Genomic DNA, 13,638 nt, shown 5'->3' on the forward strand with positions numbered 1-13,638 from the left:
CCTGTAGACTGAACAGCTGTGGTAGTCCGCTTCCCTAGAATTAGACCAGCCCCCTTGAGTCTGCGCTGCAGATACGCCTCTCTTCCCAGGCAGTGAAGTAATCCTTATAACACTCCCTATTTCCCAGGGCCCAATAAGCACCTCCATTTATCTATTCTGGGGTCCCTGCTGCTGCTGAACCTGGCCTCATATGCTGTAGGAGATTTATTTACTTTTATTTTATTTTTTTGAGACAGAGTCTTGCTCTGTTGCCCAGGCTGGAGTGCAATGGCTCAATCTTGGCTCATTACAACCTTTGCCTCCCGGGTTCAAGCGATTCTCGTGCCTCATCCTCCCGAGTAGCTGGGATTACAGGTGAACAGCACCACGCCCGGCTAATTTTTGTATTTTTAGTAGAGACAGCGTTTCACAATGTCAGTCAGGCTGGTCTCGAACTCCTGAACTCAGGCGATCCACCTGCTTCGGCCTCCCAAAGTGCTGGGATTACAGGCATGGGACACCGGACCTGGCCCATTTATTGTCTTTATAGCTATACCTATTATGTATATCATCTACAGCTTTCTATATCCCTGTTTACATCTACGGTAGCAGAACCCCCAAACTGCAGAGTCTCATTCACAAACTGTTCAATACATCCAATTTTAAGAGGCCATTTCAATGTTCTTTCGGTACCAGTAAAATCAAGCCACTGCATGGTACATATTTCAGGTCTTCCCCAGAATATCCTGTGGCCATGTTCTCATTCCCTCCACTGATTTTGTGGGCATCTGCATTTCCATTCTGAGAATAAGTCTTGGGCTATTTCGTTTAAACACGTCAGACATTCGGAGTCCTCACAGACTCCTTCCATGAGCTCCGACAAACCCATTTTCAGCACAAGCATCCACTGGACTAAGGGAGGTTTGCTGCCCCCTCCTGGGTCGAATGTGTTCCATGTCATCAAGTCGTTACCAGGTGGATTGCTGGTCCCTTCTATGGATGGCATCACATCCAGACCTCTCTACTGGTCACAGGTGAGACTTTCAGCTACAGTGGTGGCTACATGGTCCTTGGTGAGAGGGAGTCGCTGGTGTTGGGTCCATGCATGTCCTCCTTTCTTGCTCCATGGCTATCCCATTCATGGGCCCCTCCTGCTTGCACTGGGACTGCTGACCCCACAGCTGGATGGACTCCACCGCATCAATCCTGTACTCCACCTGGTGCCTGCCCCCGCTGTGGACTGCTCTTGCTTGCTTCTCAGGGGTAGGCGCACGGTGGGGAGTAGAAATTTCTCCCGTCCTCACCCAGCCTCAGTCTTGGGCAATTTCTTTTCTTTTTTTTTAAAATTATACTTTAAGTTCTAGGGTACATGTGCACAATGTACAGGTTTGTTACATATGTATACATGTGCCATGTTGGTGTGCTGCACCCATAACTCATCATTTACATTAGGTGTATCTCCTAATGCTATCCCTCCCCCCTACCCCTACCTCACGACAGGCTCCAGTGTGTGATGTTCCCCTTCCTGTGTCCAAATGTTCTCATTGTTCAATTCCCACCTATGAGTGAGAACATGCGGTGTTTGGTTTTCTGTCCTTGCGATAGTTTGCTGAGAATGATGATTTCCAGCTTCATCCATGTCCCTACAAAAGACATGAATTCATCCTTTTTTATGGCTGCATATTATTCCATGGTGTATATGTGTGACATTTTCTTAATCCAGTCTATCATTGATGGGCATTTGAGTTGGTTCTTTGCTATTGTGAATAGTACCGCCATAAACATACATGTGCATGTGTCTTTATAGCAGCATGATTTATAATCCTTTGGGTATATCCCCAGTAATGGGATGGCTGGGTCAAATGGTATTTCTAGTTCTAAATCCTTGAGGAATCGCCACACTGTCTTCCACAATGGTTGAACTAGTTTACAGTCCCACCAACAGTGTAAAAGTGTTGCTATTTCTCCACATCCTTTCCAGCACCTGTTGTTTCCTGACTTTTTAATGATTGCCATTCTAACTGGTATGAGACGGTATCTCATTGTGGTTTTGATTTGCATTTCTCTGATGGCCAGTGATGATGAGCATTTTTTCACGTGTCTGTTGGCTGCATAAATGTCTTCTTTTGAGAAGTGTCTGTTCATATCCTTTGCCCACTTTTTGATGGGGTTGTTTGATTTATTCTTGTAAATTTGTTCAAGTTCTTTGTAGATTCTAGATATCAGCCCTTTGTCAGATGGGTAGATTGCAAAAATGTTCTCCCATTCTGTAGGTTGCCTGTTCACTCTGATGGTAGTTTCTTTTGCGGTGCAGAAAGTCTTTCGTTTAATGAGATCCCATTTGTCAATTTTGGCTTTTGTTGCCATTGCTTTTGGTGTTTTAGTCATGAAGTCCTTGCCAGTCTTGGGCAATTTCTATGTCTGTGGGCCTCGGGGGTGGGGCTCTCTCAGTGTTTGTGTCCTCCTTCCCCTTGGCAGGATTGTACCTGGTAGCTTTGGTTGATTAGGGCTGGAATTTCCTGGCCCTCCCCTGACATTTGTATATCTGGGATTATGGTTTCAGAAAATTTCCGCAGTACTCCTAGTGATAGACTCTTAAATCTACCTTGTTACGTCCTCAATGGGTTGTTTCCTGTATTGTGAGATTGGCAGGTTTTGCCCATCCTCTCCCAATGACTTAAGTCTTTTTCTACACATGGGAGAAGTATCTACACATGGGAGAGGTTTCAGGCCACGCACAGTGGAAGGTAATCATGTCTGACCACAAATTTCGGGTCTCCACCTTACTTCCGATCTATGTTGTGAATGTCCAGTTGAGATCCACGGAAAAGAGCTCGTGGCTGAATGTGAAGTGCTCCTCCGTCTTAAGTTCCCAGAGATCCTCGTCTCTTGGAGGCCAGCAAACACCGACTCTTGAATTCCTGACAATTTCATCTGATTTCTCTTTCCCAGCTTGTATGGCAGCCTCCCACCCTCGTGTGTTCTGCCTCTGTAGAGGCTGTCATGGCATCCTACTCCTCCTTGGAATTCAGGTTACCCCGTTGCTCCCAGAGCTCGGATTTCTGATGGTCTCAGGTGAAATATACATTATGGAGTTGATCTGAGTTTTACTCGTGGTTAGGATGGCCGTGAAGCTCTTTTTTTGGGGGGGATGGGGAGGCATGGAGTTTCACTCTTGTTGCCCAGGCTAGAGTACCATGACACGATCTCTTGGCTCACTGCAACCTCTGTCTCCCGGGTTCAAGTGATTCTCCTAACTCAGCCTCCCTAGTAGCTGGGATTACAGGCATGCGCCACCACACCCAGCTATTTTTTTTTGTATTTTTAGTAGAGATGGGGTTTCACTATGTTTGCCAGGCTGGTCTCAAACTTCTGACCTCAGGCGATCCACCTGCCTCAGCCTCCCAAAGTGCTGGGATTATAGGTGTGAGCCACTGTGCCCAGCTAGTGAAACTCTTTCCAGCTTCCCAAACCCTGGGCAGAAGCCTGGATATACATCATTTATTTATTTACTTAGTTATGTGACATAACTCACACCATATGAAATGCACCATTTTTTAGTGTACAAATAAATGGATTTTAGTGTCTTCACTATGCTGTGCAATCACCATCCCTACCTCATCCCACAGCATTTCCATCACTTCAGAAAGAACCTCTTAAGTACTCAGTCCTAATTCTCCCCTTCCCTCAGCCTTAAATCACTAGTCTACTTTCTGTTTCTATGGCTTTGTCTATTCTGGACATTTCATATGAATGAAATCACACCAAATATACATCCTTTTGTAGCTGTTGATGGAAAAGAAGTGGTTACCATGAAGGAACTGAAGTTTTCCAAAGACAAAATTATAATGTGGCCTGACAGAAGAAGCATAGAAATTGTAGCCGGGCGAGGTGGCGGGCGCCTGTAGTCCCAGCTACTCGGGAGGCTGAGGCAGGAGAATGGCGGGAACCCGGGAGGCGGAGCTTGCAGTGAGCTGAGATCCGGCCACAGCACTCCAGCCTGGGTGACAGAGCGAGACTCCTTCTCAAAAAAAAAAAAAAAAAAAAAAAAAGAAGAAGAAGCATAGAAATTGATAACAAAAGCAAATCCATCGCAACGTACCATGAATCTGGTCATGCCATTATTGCATATTACACAAAAGATGCAATGTCTATCAACAAAGCTACAATCATGCCACAAGGGCCAATATTTGGACATGTGTCCCTGTTACCTGGTGATGACAGATGGAATGAAACAAGCCCAGCTGCTTGCACAAATGGACATTAGTATGGGAGCAAGAGTGGCCGGGGAGCTTATATTTGGAACTGACCATATTACAACAGGTGCTTCCAGTGATTTTGCTAATGTCAGTAAAATAGCAAAGCAGATCATTATAAAATTTGGAATTAGTGAAAATCTTGGAGTTATGACTTACAGTGATACCGGGAAACTAAGTCCAGAAACTCAATCTGCCGTTGAACATGAGATAAGAACCCTTCTAAGGGACTCATATAAATGAGCGAAACTTATCTTGAAAACTCATGCAGAGGAGCATAAGAATCTAGCAGAAGCTTTATTGACCTGTGAGACTTTGGGTGCCAAAGAGATTCAAATTGTTTTTGAGGGGAAAAAGTTGGAAGTGAGAGGAGAACTCTCTTGATATGGATGCTTTACCGGTTTTATTGCAAGAATGTAAGTAGCATTGCAGTAGTCTCCTTTTTGCAATGCTTTCTCCTCATTCTCGACGTGGTGTAATTTAAGGGTGTGAAACATTTTGTCAATCTTTTGTCACATTTACTCAATTTTGGTTATTCCCATCGTGACTCCTATCGCAAATCAGCATCCTGTGGCAAATATATTAAAAAAAAATAAAGAATTATCAGGATTAAGGACAGCTCATTTGGGAAATGTCAATTAGTTATTAAGTTGAAAGTAACTAATGATTTTATGGTTGATTACTCTACTAGATGTGAATAAAAATTCTCCTTTTTTGCTGGGCGCAGTGGCTCATGCCTGTAATCCCAGCACTTTGGGAGGCCGAGACGGGCGGATCACGAGGTCAGGAGATCAAGACCATCCTGGTTAACATGGTGAAACCCTGTCTCTACTAAAAATACAAAAAATTAGCCGGGTGTGGTGGTGCACGCCTGTAGTCCCAGCTACTCGGGAGGCTGAGGCAGGAGAATGGTGTAAACCCAGGAGGCGGAGCTTGCAGTGAGCTGAGATCCAGCCACTGCACTCCAGCCTGGGCGACAGAGCAAGACTCTGTCTCAAAAAAAAAAAAAAAAAAATTCTCCTTTTAGCCTTCTATATACATCAGTGGCAACTTAATTAAGATGCATTATGTTCCAGATTGACCATAATCTAAATGTAGAGAATTGTAAGCATACAGTTGCAACTTGAATTTAAATGATTATAACCTTTTGGCACGGTGTGGTGGCTCACACCTATAATCCCAGCACTTTGGGAGGCTGAGGCGAATGGAAGGCTTGAGGCTAGGAGTTCGAGACCAGCCTGACCAACACAGTGAAACCCTGTCTCTACTAAAATACAAAAAAAATAGACACCTGTGGTGGCGCACGCCTGTAATCCCAGCTACTTGGGAGGCTGAGGCACAAAAATTGCTGAAACCCAGGAGGCAGAGGTTGCAGTGAGCTGAGATCACACCACTGCACTCTAGCCTGGGCAACAGAGTGAGACTCTGTCTCAAAATAAAATAAAATAAAATAAATAATTATAACCTTTTAAAAATGAAAAAAAAACAACAAATGTATGTCCTTTTGTGTCATTATTCATGATAGCTAAATAGTGAAAGCAACTCAAATGTCCATCAATAGGTGAATGCATAAACAAAATGTGATACAGCCGCAGAATGGAATATTCTTCAGTCACATAAGGGAACAAAGACCAGTGACATGTTATAACATGCATAGACCATGAAAACATGATTCTACGTGAAATTGGGTTTTTGTCGTTGTTGTTGTTAATGTGATAAATTTATTTTTATTTATTGGTTTTTTAAAAAAATTCAATAGTTTTTGGGGAATAGGTGGTGTTTGGTTACAGGAATAAGTTCTTTAGTGGTGATTTTTGAGATTTTGGTGCATTCATCACCCGAGCAGTGTACACTGTACCCAGTGTGTGGTCTTTTATCCGTCATCCCCCTCCCATTGTTCCCTGTGAGTCCCCGGAGTCCATTATATCATTCTTGTGCCTTTACATCCTCATAGCTTAGCTCCCACTTATGAGAAGAGACAATGTTTGGTTTTCCATTCCTGAATTACTCCACTTAGAATAATGGTCTCCAACTTCATCTAGGTTGCTGCGAATGCCATTATTTTGTTCCTTTTTATGGCTGAGTAGTATTCCATGTGCACACACACACACACACACACACGTTTTTCATATGTTTGTGGACCGTTAGTGTATCTTCTTTTGAGACTTGTCATAAAGGGAACTGGATTTGGAGGGAACAATTTTATGGCTATTTTTCAGTATAATCATCAGGTGAATATAGTGTCTCTTCAGCCAGTGTTACTTTAACCCATTGCCTGTAGCCAGGAAGGGAGACGTTTATCACAGAGACAGGCACCAACCTGGGATGCTTTTCCTCAAAGGTGAGTGACTGTAGTGTGAGCCCTAAATTTCAGTGCAGTTTGGTCCTGATTTGGCACAAGATATGCTTTATCCACTGACGTGAAGTGTCCAGGTGTTTTTCGTATGGTTTTGTTGCTGAAAGACACAACTCCCTCTAATCTAAGGCATCCTCTCCAAATCCCACTGAGGCACAGGAGCGACACTAGGGAGGGGGTCCCGGAACTTACTGCGAGAGATTCGCCTCCTGAACCCTGGGCGGATCCTCCCCACCCTGGGATCTCTGCGAACCTCTGGGGTCTCCTATTCAATCAGGACCAAGTTGTGAGGTGGGATTCCCCCCAGGCTACAGTCTCCCCGCTCCCTCTTTCAATTTCATCAACACAGATCAGGAGCGTGAGTGTGGGAGTCATGGCGTCTCCTCCCACAGCCCCTGGCTGTGGAGATGGACGAGGCCACAGTTCCTGGATGGAGTAAATCTACTGGGAGCCTGGGCTCTCCATCATGAGGCTGTCCCATCAGCAGCCCCACAGGACGGGGAACTGCCCTCTCCGGGAGCCTGGCTTCCATTTCCCCAAGGCTGGGGCTGGGGCAGGCACTAGGCTCTCTTCAGATACTTCGTACAGAGATGGTATCTCCCTGACCCTTTTCTGCTATTTGCCCCATCGGTCCTCATCTCACCAAGGGTCAGGACATAGGAGCCAATAGACCCAGCACCTTTCTGAGTCTGTCCTGTCCAAGTGAGGGTCACTGGGGCCTTGTTCTTCTTCTCAGAGCCTCCCCGTGGGGTCTCCTTCCTTCCTTCAGCCCGTCCATCAACACAGCATTGTGGGATCCTTACCATGGAGGCCCAGCCCTGGGGATGCTTCAGGGAAGCTGCAGGTCCCTGCTGCAGGGCGGACTCAGATCAGCAGAGACGCGTCGCACACCTGGCTGTGAACTTCAAGTCGAGCTCCAAATGGCAATGAGAAAAAAGGAGAAATAAAGAAATGCTGACTCTTCTTTTGTCTTTGGAGTCTGGGTTTTATTTCTTCCAGTTTCCTTCTTAGACTTCCCTCCTTTTTTTTTTTTTTTTCTTATTTTTTAGCAGTGTTCACCTCCCCCTCCCTTAAAAGTAACCTCTGAGTCATTCCCGCCTCCTCGGTGTCCCTCCCACCCTCAACCCCGCTTCCTTGGGCATTCCCCTGCATCTCAGTCTGCCTTCAAGGGTTTGGAAACAAGTACTTAGTCTTGAGTTCTGATTTCGGGTTGGGATAGGGACTTAATTTTTTCTGAATTGCTGACCTTCACCCCTGCCTGCATGACCTTGGGCAGTAAGTCCCATCTCTGAGCCTCGGTTTCCTCATTTGGGGCCTGTTGTCATGAACTCCCCTCCTGAGCGGTTCGGGGGCCAGTTGTGCCTGGGTCATGGGAGGGCCTCGGTCATGGCACATTTCCAGACCGGGTTAAGACTTGAGGGGTGGACACATGCGTGGATCCTGGTGTTGGACTGTACAGTCACGGTGAGCGACTGACGTGCTCAACAGCCCACATCTGCTCCCAACACTGGGAAAACCTACTTACAATGTGTCTGAAATATGTAGGCACAGTCCTACGAAGAAAATGAGAAATGAAACTTCCTGTCATAGGCAGGAAACCTTAAGAAGCAGAAGAGGTCGGGGCTGAGCGGCTGCTGGTGACTTGCAATGTCAGGCGGTCACTAAGGGGGAGGTTTCCACCTCTGTATGAGACAGAGGAGAACCTCCGGGCCCTCACACTCAGGGAGGGGTCATGGTTTTGGACGGAAGTGGGGAGTTGTGGCTCCTTCTCCCCTGTGTTTGTGGATGGCACTGGGGTATCTCTGCCCATTGACTCAGGTCCATGGTCACCCCTGAGCCGCCTCCTCCATGTGTGCGAAACAGATTCACTGTAGCGTTATCACACATGGGCGTCTGTCCCGCATGTGAGCCTGAGGCTCACATTGGCCCTTCCCCTGCTGGTGACAGCCCTGAGCAGACTTGTGTGGCACTGGCGGGTGGCACCATCTCCCCTTTTCCAGCCTTAACTACCAGCACAGCCCTGGTAGAAACCCTCTCTGGAAGAGGAGGCATGTGGGAAGCATGTGTCCAAGAATGACAAGAAGGAGGAATTATCCTCATGATCAAAAGTGCTATGATGGGCCGGGCACCGTGGCTCATGCTTGCAGTCCCAGCGCTTTGGGAGGTCAAGGCGGGCCGGTCACTTGGGCCCAGGAGTTCAAGACCAGCCTGGGCCACACAGCAAAACCTCTTCTCTACAAAAAATACAAAAATTAGCTGGATGTGGTGTCATGAATAATGGCCTCCAGCTCATCCAAGTTGCTGCAAAACTCAGTCCCTTGTACAACTGTTGCAAAAAATTAAAAATACCTAAGAAGATACCTAACCAAGGAGGTGAAAGATCTCTACAAGAAGAACAATAAAACGCTGCTGAAAGAAATCGTAGATGGCACAGCAAAACAGAAATATATCCCATGCTCATGGATTGGAAGAATCAGTATTGTGAAAATGATCATACTGCCCAAAGCAATCTTCATATTCAATGCAATTCCCATCAAAATGCCAATATCATTTTTCACAGAATTAGAAAAAACAATCCTAAAATTCATATGGAACCAAAAAAGAGCATGAATACCAAGCCAATCCTAAGAAAAAGATCGAATGTAAATTTAATACACATATCCTAGGCTGAATTGCGGGGCTTTTTTTATTTTTTCTTTTTGATAGAGTCTCACTCTGTTGCCCAGGCTAGAATGCAGTGGCATAATCTCCTCTCACTGCAACCTCTGCCTCCTGGGTTCAAGCAATTCTCCTGTCTCAGCCTCCTGAGTAGCTGGGATTACAGGTGTGCGACACCATGCCTGGCTAATTTTTGTACTTTTAGTAGAGACAGGGTTTCACCATGTTGTCCAGGCTGGTCTCAAACTCCTGACCTCAAGTGATCCACCTGCCTCAGCCTCCCAAAGTGCTGGGATTACAGGCATGAGCCCCTGAGCCTGATCTGAATTGTGGGTTTTAAAATGTTATTTTTATATTACATAATTTTCAACTCATTAAAAAAATACAAAGAGGTCTGGCCTGGAAACAACAACAACACCACCACCACCACCACAAATCCTAAAATTATTTCTTGGTAAAAATGCAAATTATTTCCAATGGATTTGCATGCTCATTGGGATTGGAACTTCCAACACCAAATTCAGCACCAGGAGATACTAAAGAAATGCCTTCAGAAATTCATGGTGAGCGAAGAATTCTATGTTAACCCAAATTACTAAAGACAAAGGTAAACGACCTGTTGGCAGCTTGTCTCACACATTAAACCCAACACGTCAGGCTTCATCTTGAGAAACGGGGACGGGTTGGCCGTAGTCACCTTAACCATTACATGTACTTTCCCTTCTACATCTTTTTCCTTATGCTTTATTTAATATAATTCAGGACATAGGCACGGGCAAAGATTTCATGGCAAAATCACCAAAAGCAATTGCAACGAAAACTAAAATTGACAAATGGGATCAAATTAAACTAAAGAGCTTCTGCGCAGCAAGAGAAACCCTTATCAGAGCAAGTAGACAAGCTACAGAATGGGAGACACTTTTTGCAATCTGTCCATCTAACAAAGGTCTAACATCCAGAATCTACAAGGAACTTAAACACATTTACAAGAATGAAACAAACTCATTAATAAATGGGCAAAGGACATGAACAAACACTTGTCAAAAGAAGACATTTATGCAGCCAATAAACATGAAAAAAAGCTCCACATCACTGATCATTAGAGAAATGCAAGTCAAAACCAACCACAATGGGATACCATCTCACACCAGTTGGAATGGTGATTATGAAAAAGTCAAGGAGAAACAGATGGTGGTGAGGTTGCAGAGAAATAGAAACACTTTTACACTGTTGGTGGGAATGTAATTAGTTCAACCAGTGTGGAAGATGGTGTGGCGATTCCTCAAAGATCTGGAACCAGAAATACCATTTGGCCCAGCAGTCTCTGGGTATGTACCCAAAGGAATGTAAATGATTCTATTACAAAGATACATGTACCCGTATGTTTATTGGAGCACTATTCATAGTAGCAAAGACATGGAATCAGCCCAAATGCCCATCAACGATAGACTGGATAAAGAAAATGTGGCACATATACACCATGGAATACTATGCAGCCATAAAAAGGAACAAAATCATGTCCTTGTGAGGGACATGGATGGAGCTGGAAGCCATTATCCTTAGCAAACTAACGCAGGAACAAAAAACCAGACACTGCATGTTCTCACTTACAAGTGGGAGCTGAACAAGGAGATCACGTGGACACAGGGAGGGGGACAACACACACTGGGGCCTGCTGGAGGAGGGGGGGTTGGGAAAGGGAGAGGATTAGGAAAAATAGCTGATGCATGCTGGGCTATACCTAGGTGATGGGTTGGTAGGTGCAGCAAACCACCATGGCACACGTTTACCTGTGTAAAAAACCTGCAGACCCTGCACATACACCCCAGAACTTAAAATAAGAATAAATAAATAAATAATTTCACAAATCTTGATAGAGAGTGAAAGGGAAAGGAAGGTGTTTCCAGAGCTACATTTAAAATTTTTTTACTGTTTTCACACTCAGTGAAAGCAATTCTAAATGATGAAGCTTAGTTGGAAGATCACAGGATTCAAAATGTGTAATGTGATACCCTCGAGGGAGGAAAAATGGGAAAAACCACACACTAAAACACACACTTACACACACGTGCACATGCACCCTCAGAGACACACACGTGGGTGAGTACTCAGACTGGGAAAACCACACACTGAAACACACACACACACACACGTGCACATGCACCCTCAGAGACACACACGTGGGTGAGTACTCAGACTGGGAAAACCACACACCGAAACACGCACACACACACGTGACCATGCGCCCTCACAGATACATACATGGGTGAGTACTCAGAGTTCAGCTAATGTGTAATTAGAGCCCGTTTTCTCTATAGGGAGAGCAGAAATGAATCCTTATTCAAAAATATAGAATTGTTTGTGAAATTTGGCAATTGTGAATAGTGCTGAACTTAGGAGTGTGGACATCTCTTCTGTGTGTCAATATCATTTCCTCTGGGTTAGCTGGATTACACGGTGGTTGCACGTTTAGTTTTTTGAGAAGCTTCCATACTGTTTTCTAAAATGGCTGTATTAATTAATTTACACATCCACCAATGGTGTGTAAGGATTTTCTTTTCTCCCCATGCTCACCAATCTGATCTTCTACCATTTCGATAACAGGCAATGTGATAGCTGTGAGGTGATATCTCACTGCAAAATTTCACTTTTTACACATACATGTGTATACATATGTGTATATATATACATACACATGCATATATGTACATACGCATCTGCACATATGTGCATATGTACGTATGGATGTATCCATATGAACACGTACTTTTTCATATATAAATATACATATATACATATAAACTTCAATAAGCTATAACCTCACGTCTGTTAGGATAGTTACTATGAAAAAGAATAGGCCGGGCGTGGTGTCTCATGCCTGTAATCTCAGCACTTTGGGAGGCTGAGACGGGTGGATCACCTGAGGTCAGGAGTTCAAGACCAGCCTAACCAACAAGGTGAAACTCTGTCTCTACTAAAAATACAAAAAAATTAGCCGGGCATAGTGGCAGGCGTCTGTAGTCACAGCTACTTGGGAGGCTGAGACAGGAGAATTGCTTGAACCCGGGAGGCGGAGGTTGCAGTGAGCCAAGATCACGCCACTGCACTCTAGCCTGGGTCACAGAGCATGGGTCTATCTTAAAAAAAAAAAAAAAAAAGCAGAGTAGCAAGTGTTGCCGAGAAAGTGGAAAAATGGAACCCTGCACTCTGCTAGTGGTAATGTAAATGAGTACAATGACCGCAAAAATACCATAGATGTTTTTCAGAAGTTAACAATCAGAACTGCCCTATGCTGCAACAATTTCACTGCCGGGTGCGTATCTAAAGGAAACGACATCAGTATGTTGAAGAGATGCCCGCCCTCCCATATTCATGACAACTTTAGTCACCATAACCAAGACGTGGAACCCACCCAAGTGTCCACCAGCAGGTGAGTGGATACAGAAAAGGAAGTGCTCAGAGTATCCACAGCGAAAAACTACTCAGCCTTCTAGAAGAAGGAAATCGTTTCATTTGTGACATGGATGAGCCCAGAGGACATCACGCTATGTGGAGTAAAGAAGGCACAGGAAGACCCCTGCTGCCTGATCTCACTTATGTGTGGATTGCCCCAGTTCAACTCATGGAAGTAGCATCGAAGGTGGTTCCTGGGAGCTGAGGGGGCGGGGGTGGAATCAGAGAGCTGCATCGAAGGATACCGTGTTTCAGTTAGACAGGAGGAGTGAGTTTAGCAGATCTGTTGTACAATACGGTGACTACAGTTGCTCACAATGGATTGTATACGCGAACACTGGTAAGAAAGTAGATTTTAGGGCCGAGTGCAGTGGCTCACACCTATAATCCTAGCACTCTGGGAGGCCAAGGTGAGTGAATCACGAGGTCAGGAGTTCAAGACCAACCTGACCAACATGGACAAACCCTGTCTCTACTAAAAATACAAAATTAGCCGGGTGTGATGGTGCATGCCTGTAATTCCAGCTACTCGGGAGGCTGGGGCAGGAGAATCGCTTGAACCTGGGAGGTGGAGGTTGCGGTGAGCTGAGATTGCGCCATTGCCTGGGCAACAAGAGTGAAACTTCGTCTCAAATAAAAAAAAAAAAAGTAGATTTTAAATATTCTCTTAACAAAAAGATAACTACGTGATATTACAGATATGTTAATTAACTTGACCTACTGATTTCACAGGGTATTCATATATACTAAAATATCATGTTGTATACTCTAAATATGTAGACTTTTAAATTGCCAAATAAAATAAAGTAAAACGTTAAAACAAAATAAAAATATTATTTTGAAATAAAAAACCTGTAGAGTTTAAAACGTGCCTTTTATAGAATGGAAAATTCCATTTTATATGTGATGACTTTTTTATTTTTTTAATTTTTTGAG

The 13,638-nt window shown here is 44.5% G+C and overlaps 1 long non-coding RNA gene and 1 pseudogene across 1 annotated transcript in view; both read left to right on the forward strand.

The window, feature by feature from the left end:
• LOC144337321 (uncharacterized) overlaps positions 1-13,638 on the forward strand; it is a 153,312-nt gene that overhangs the window by 27,788 nt on the left and 111,886 nt on the right. The gene's annotated exons all lie outside the window — the stretch shown is intronic.
• LOC100429541 (ATP-dependent zinc metalloprotease YME1L1 pseudogene) lies at positions 4,127-4,619 on the forward strand (annotated as a pseudogene).

This window comes from Macaca mulatta, chromosome 19 (genome assembly GCF_049350105.2).
Source record: "Macaca mulatta isolate MMU2019108-1 chromosome 19, T2T-MMU8v2.0, whole genome shotgun sequence".
NCBI classification, from domain to species: domain Eukaryota; kingdom Metazoa; phylum Chordata; class Mammalia; order Primates; family Cercopithecidae; genus Macaca; species Macaca mulatta.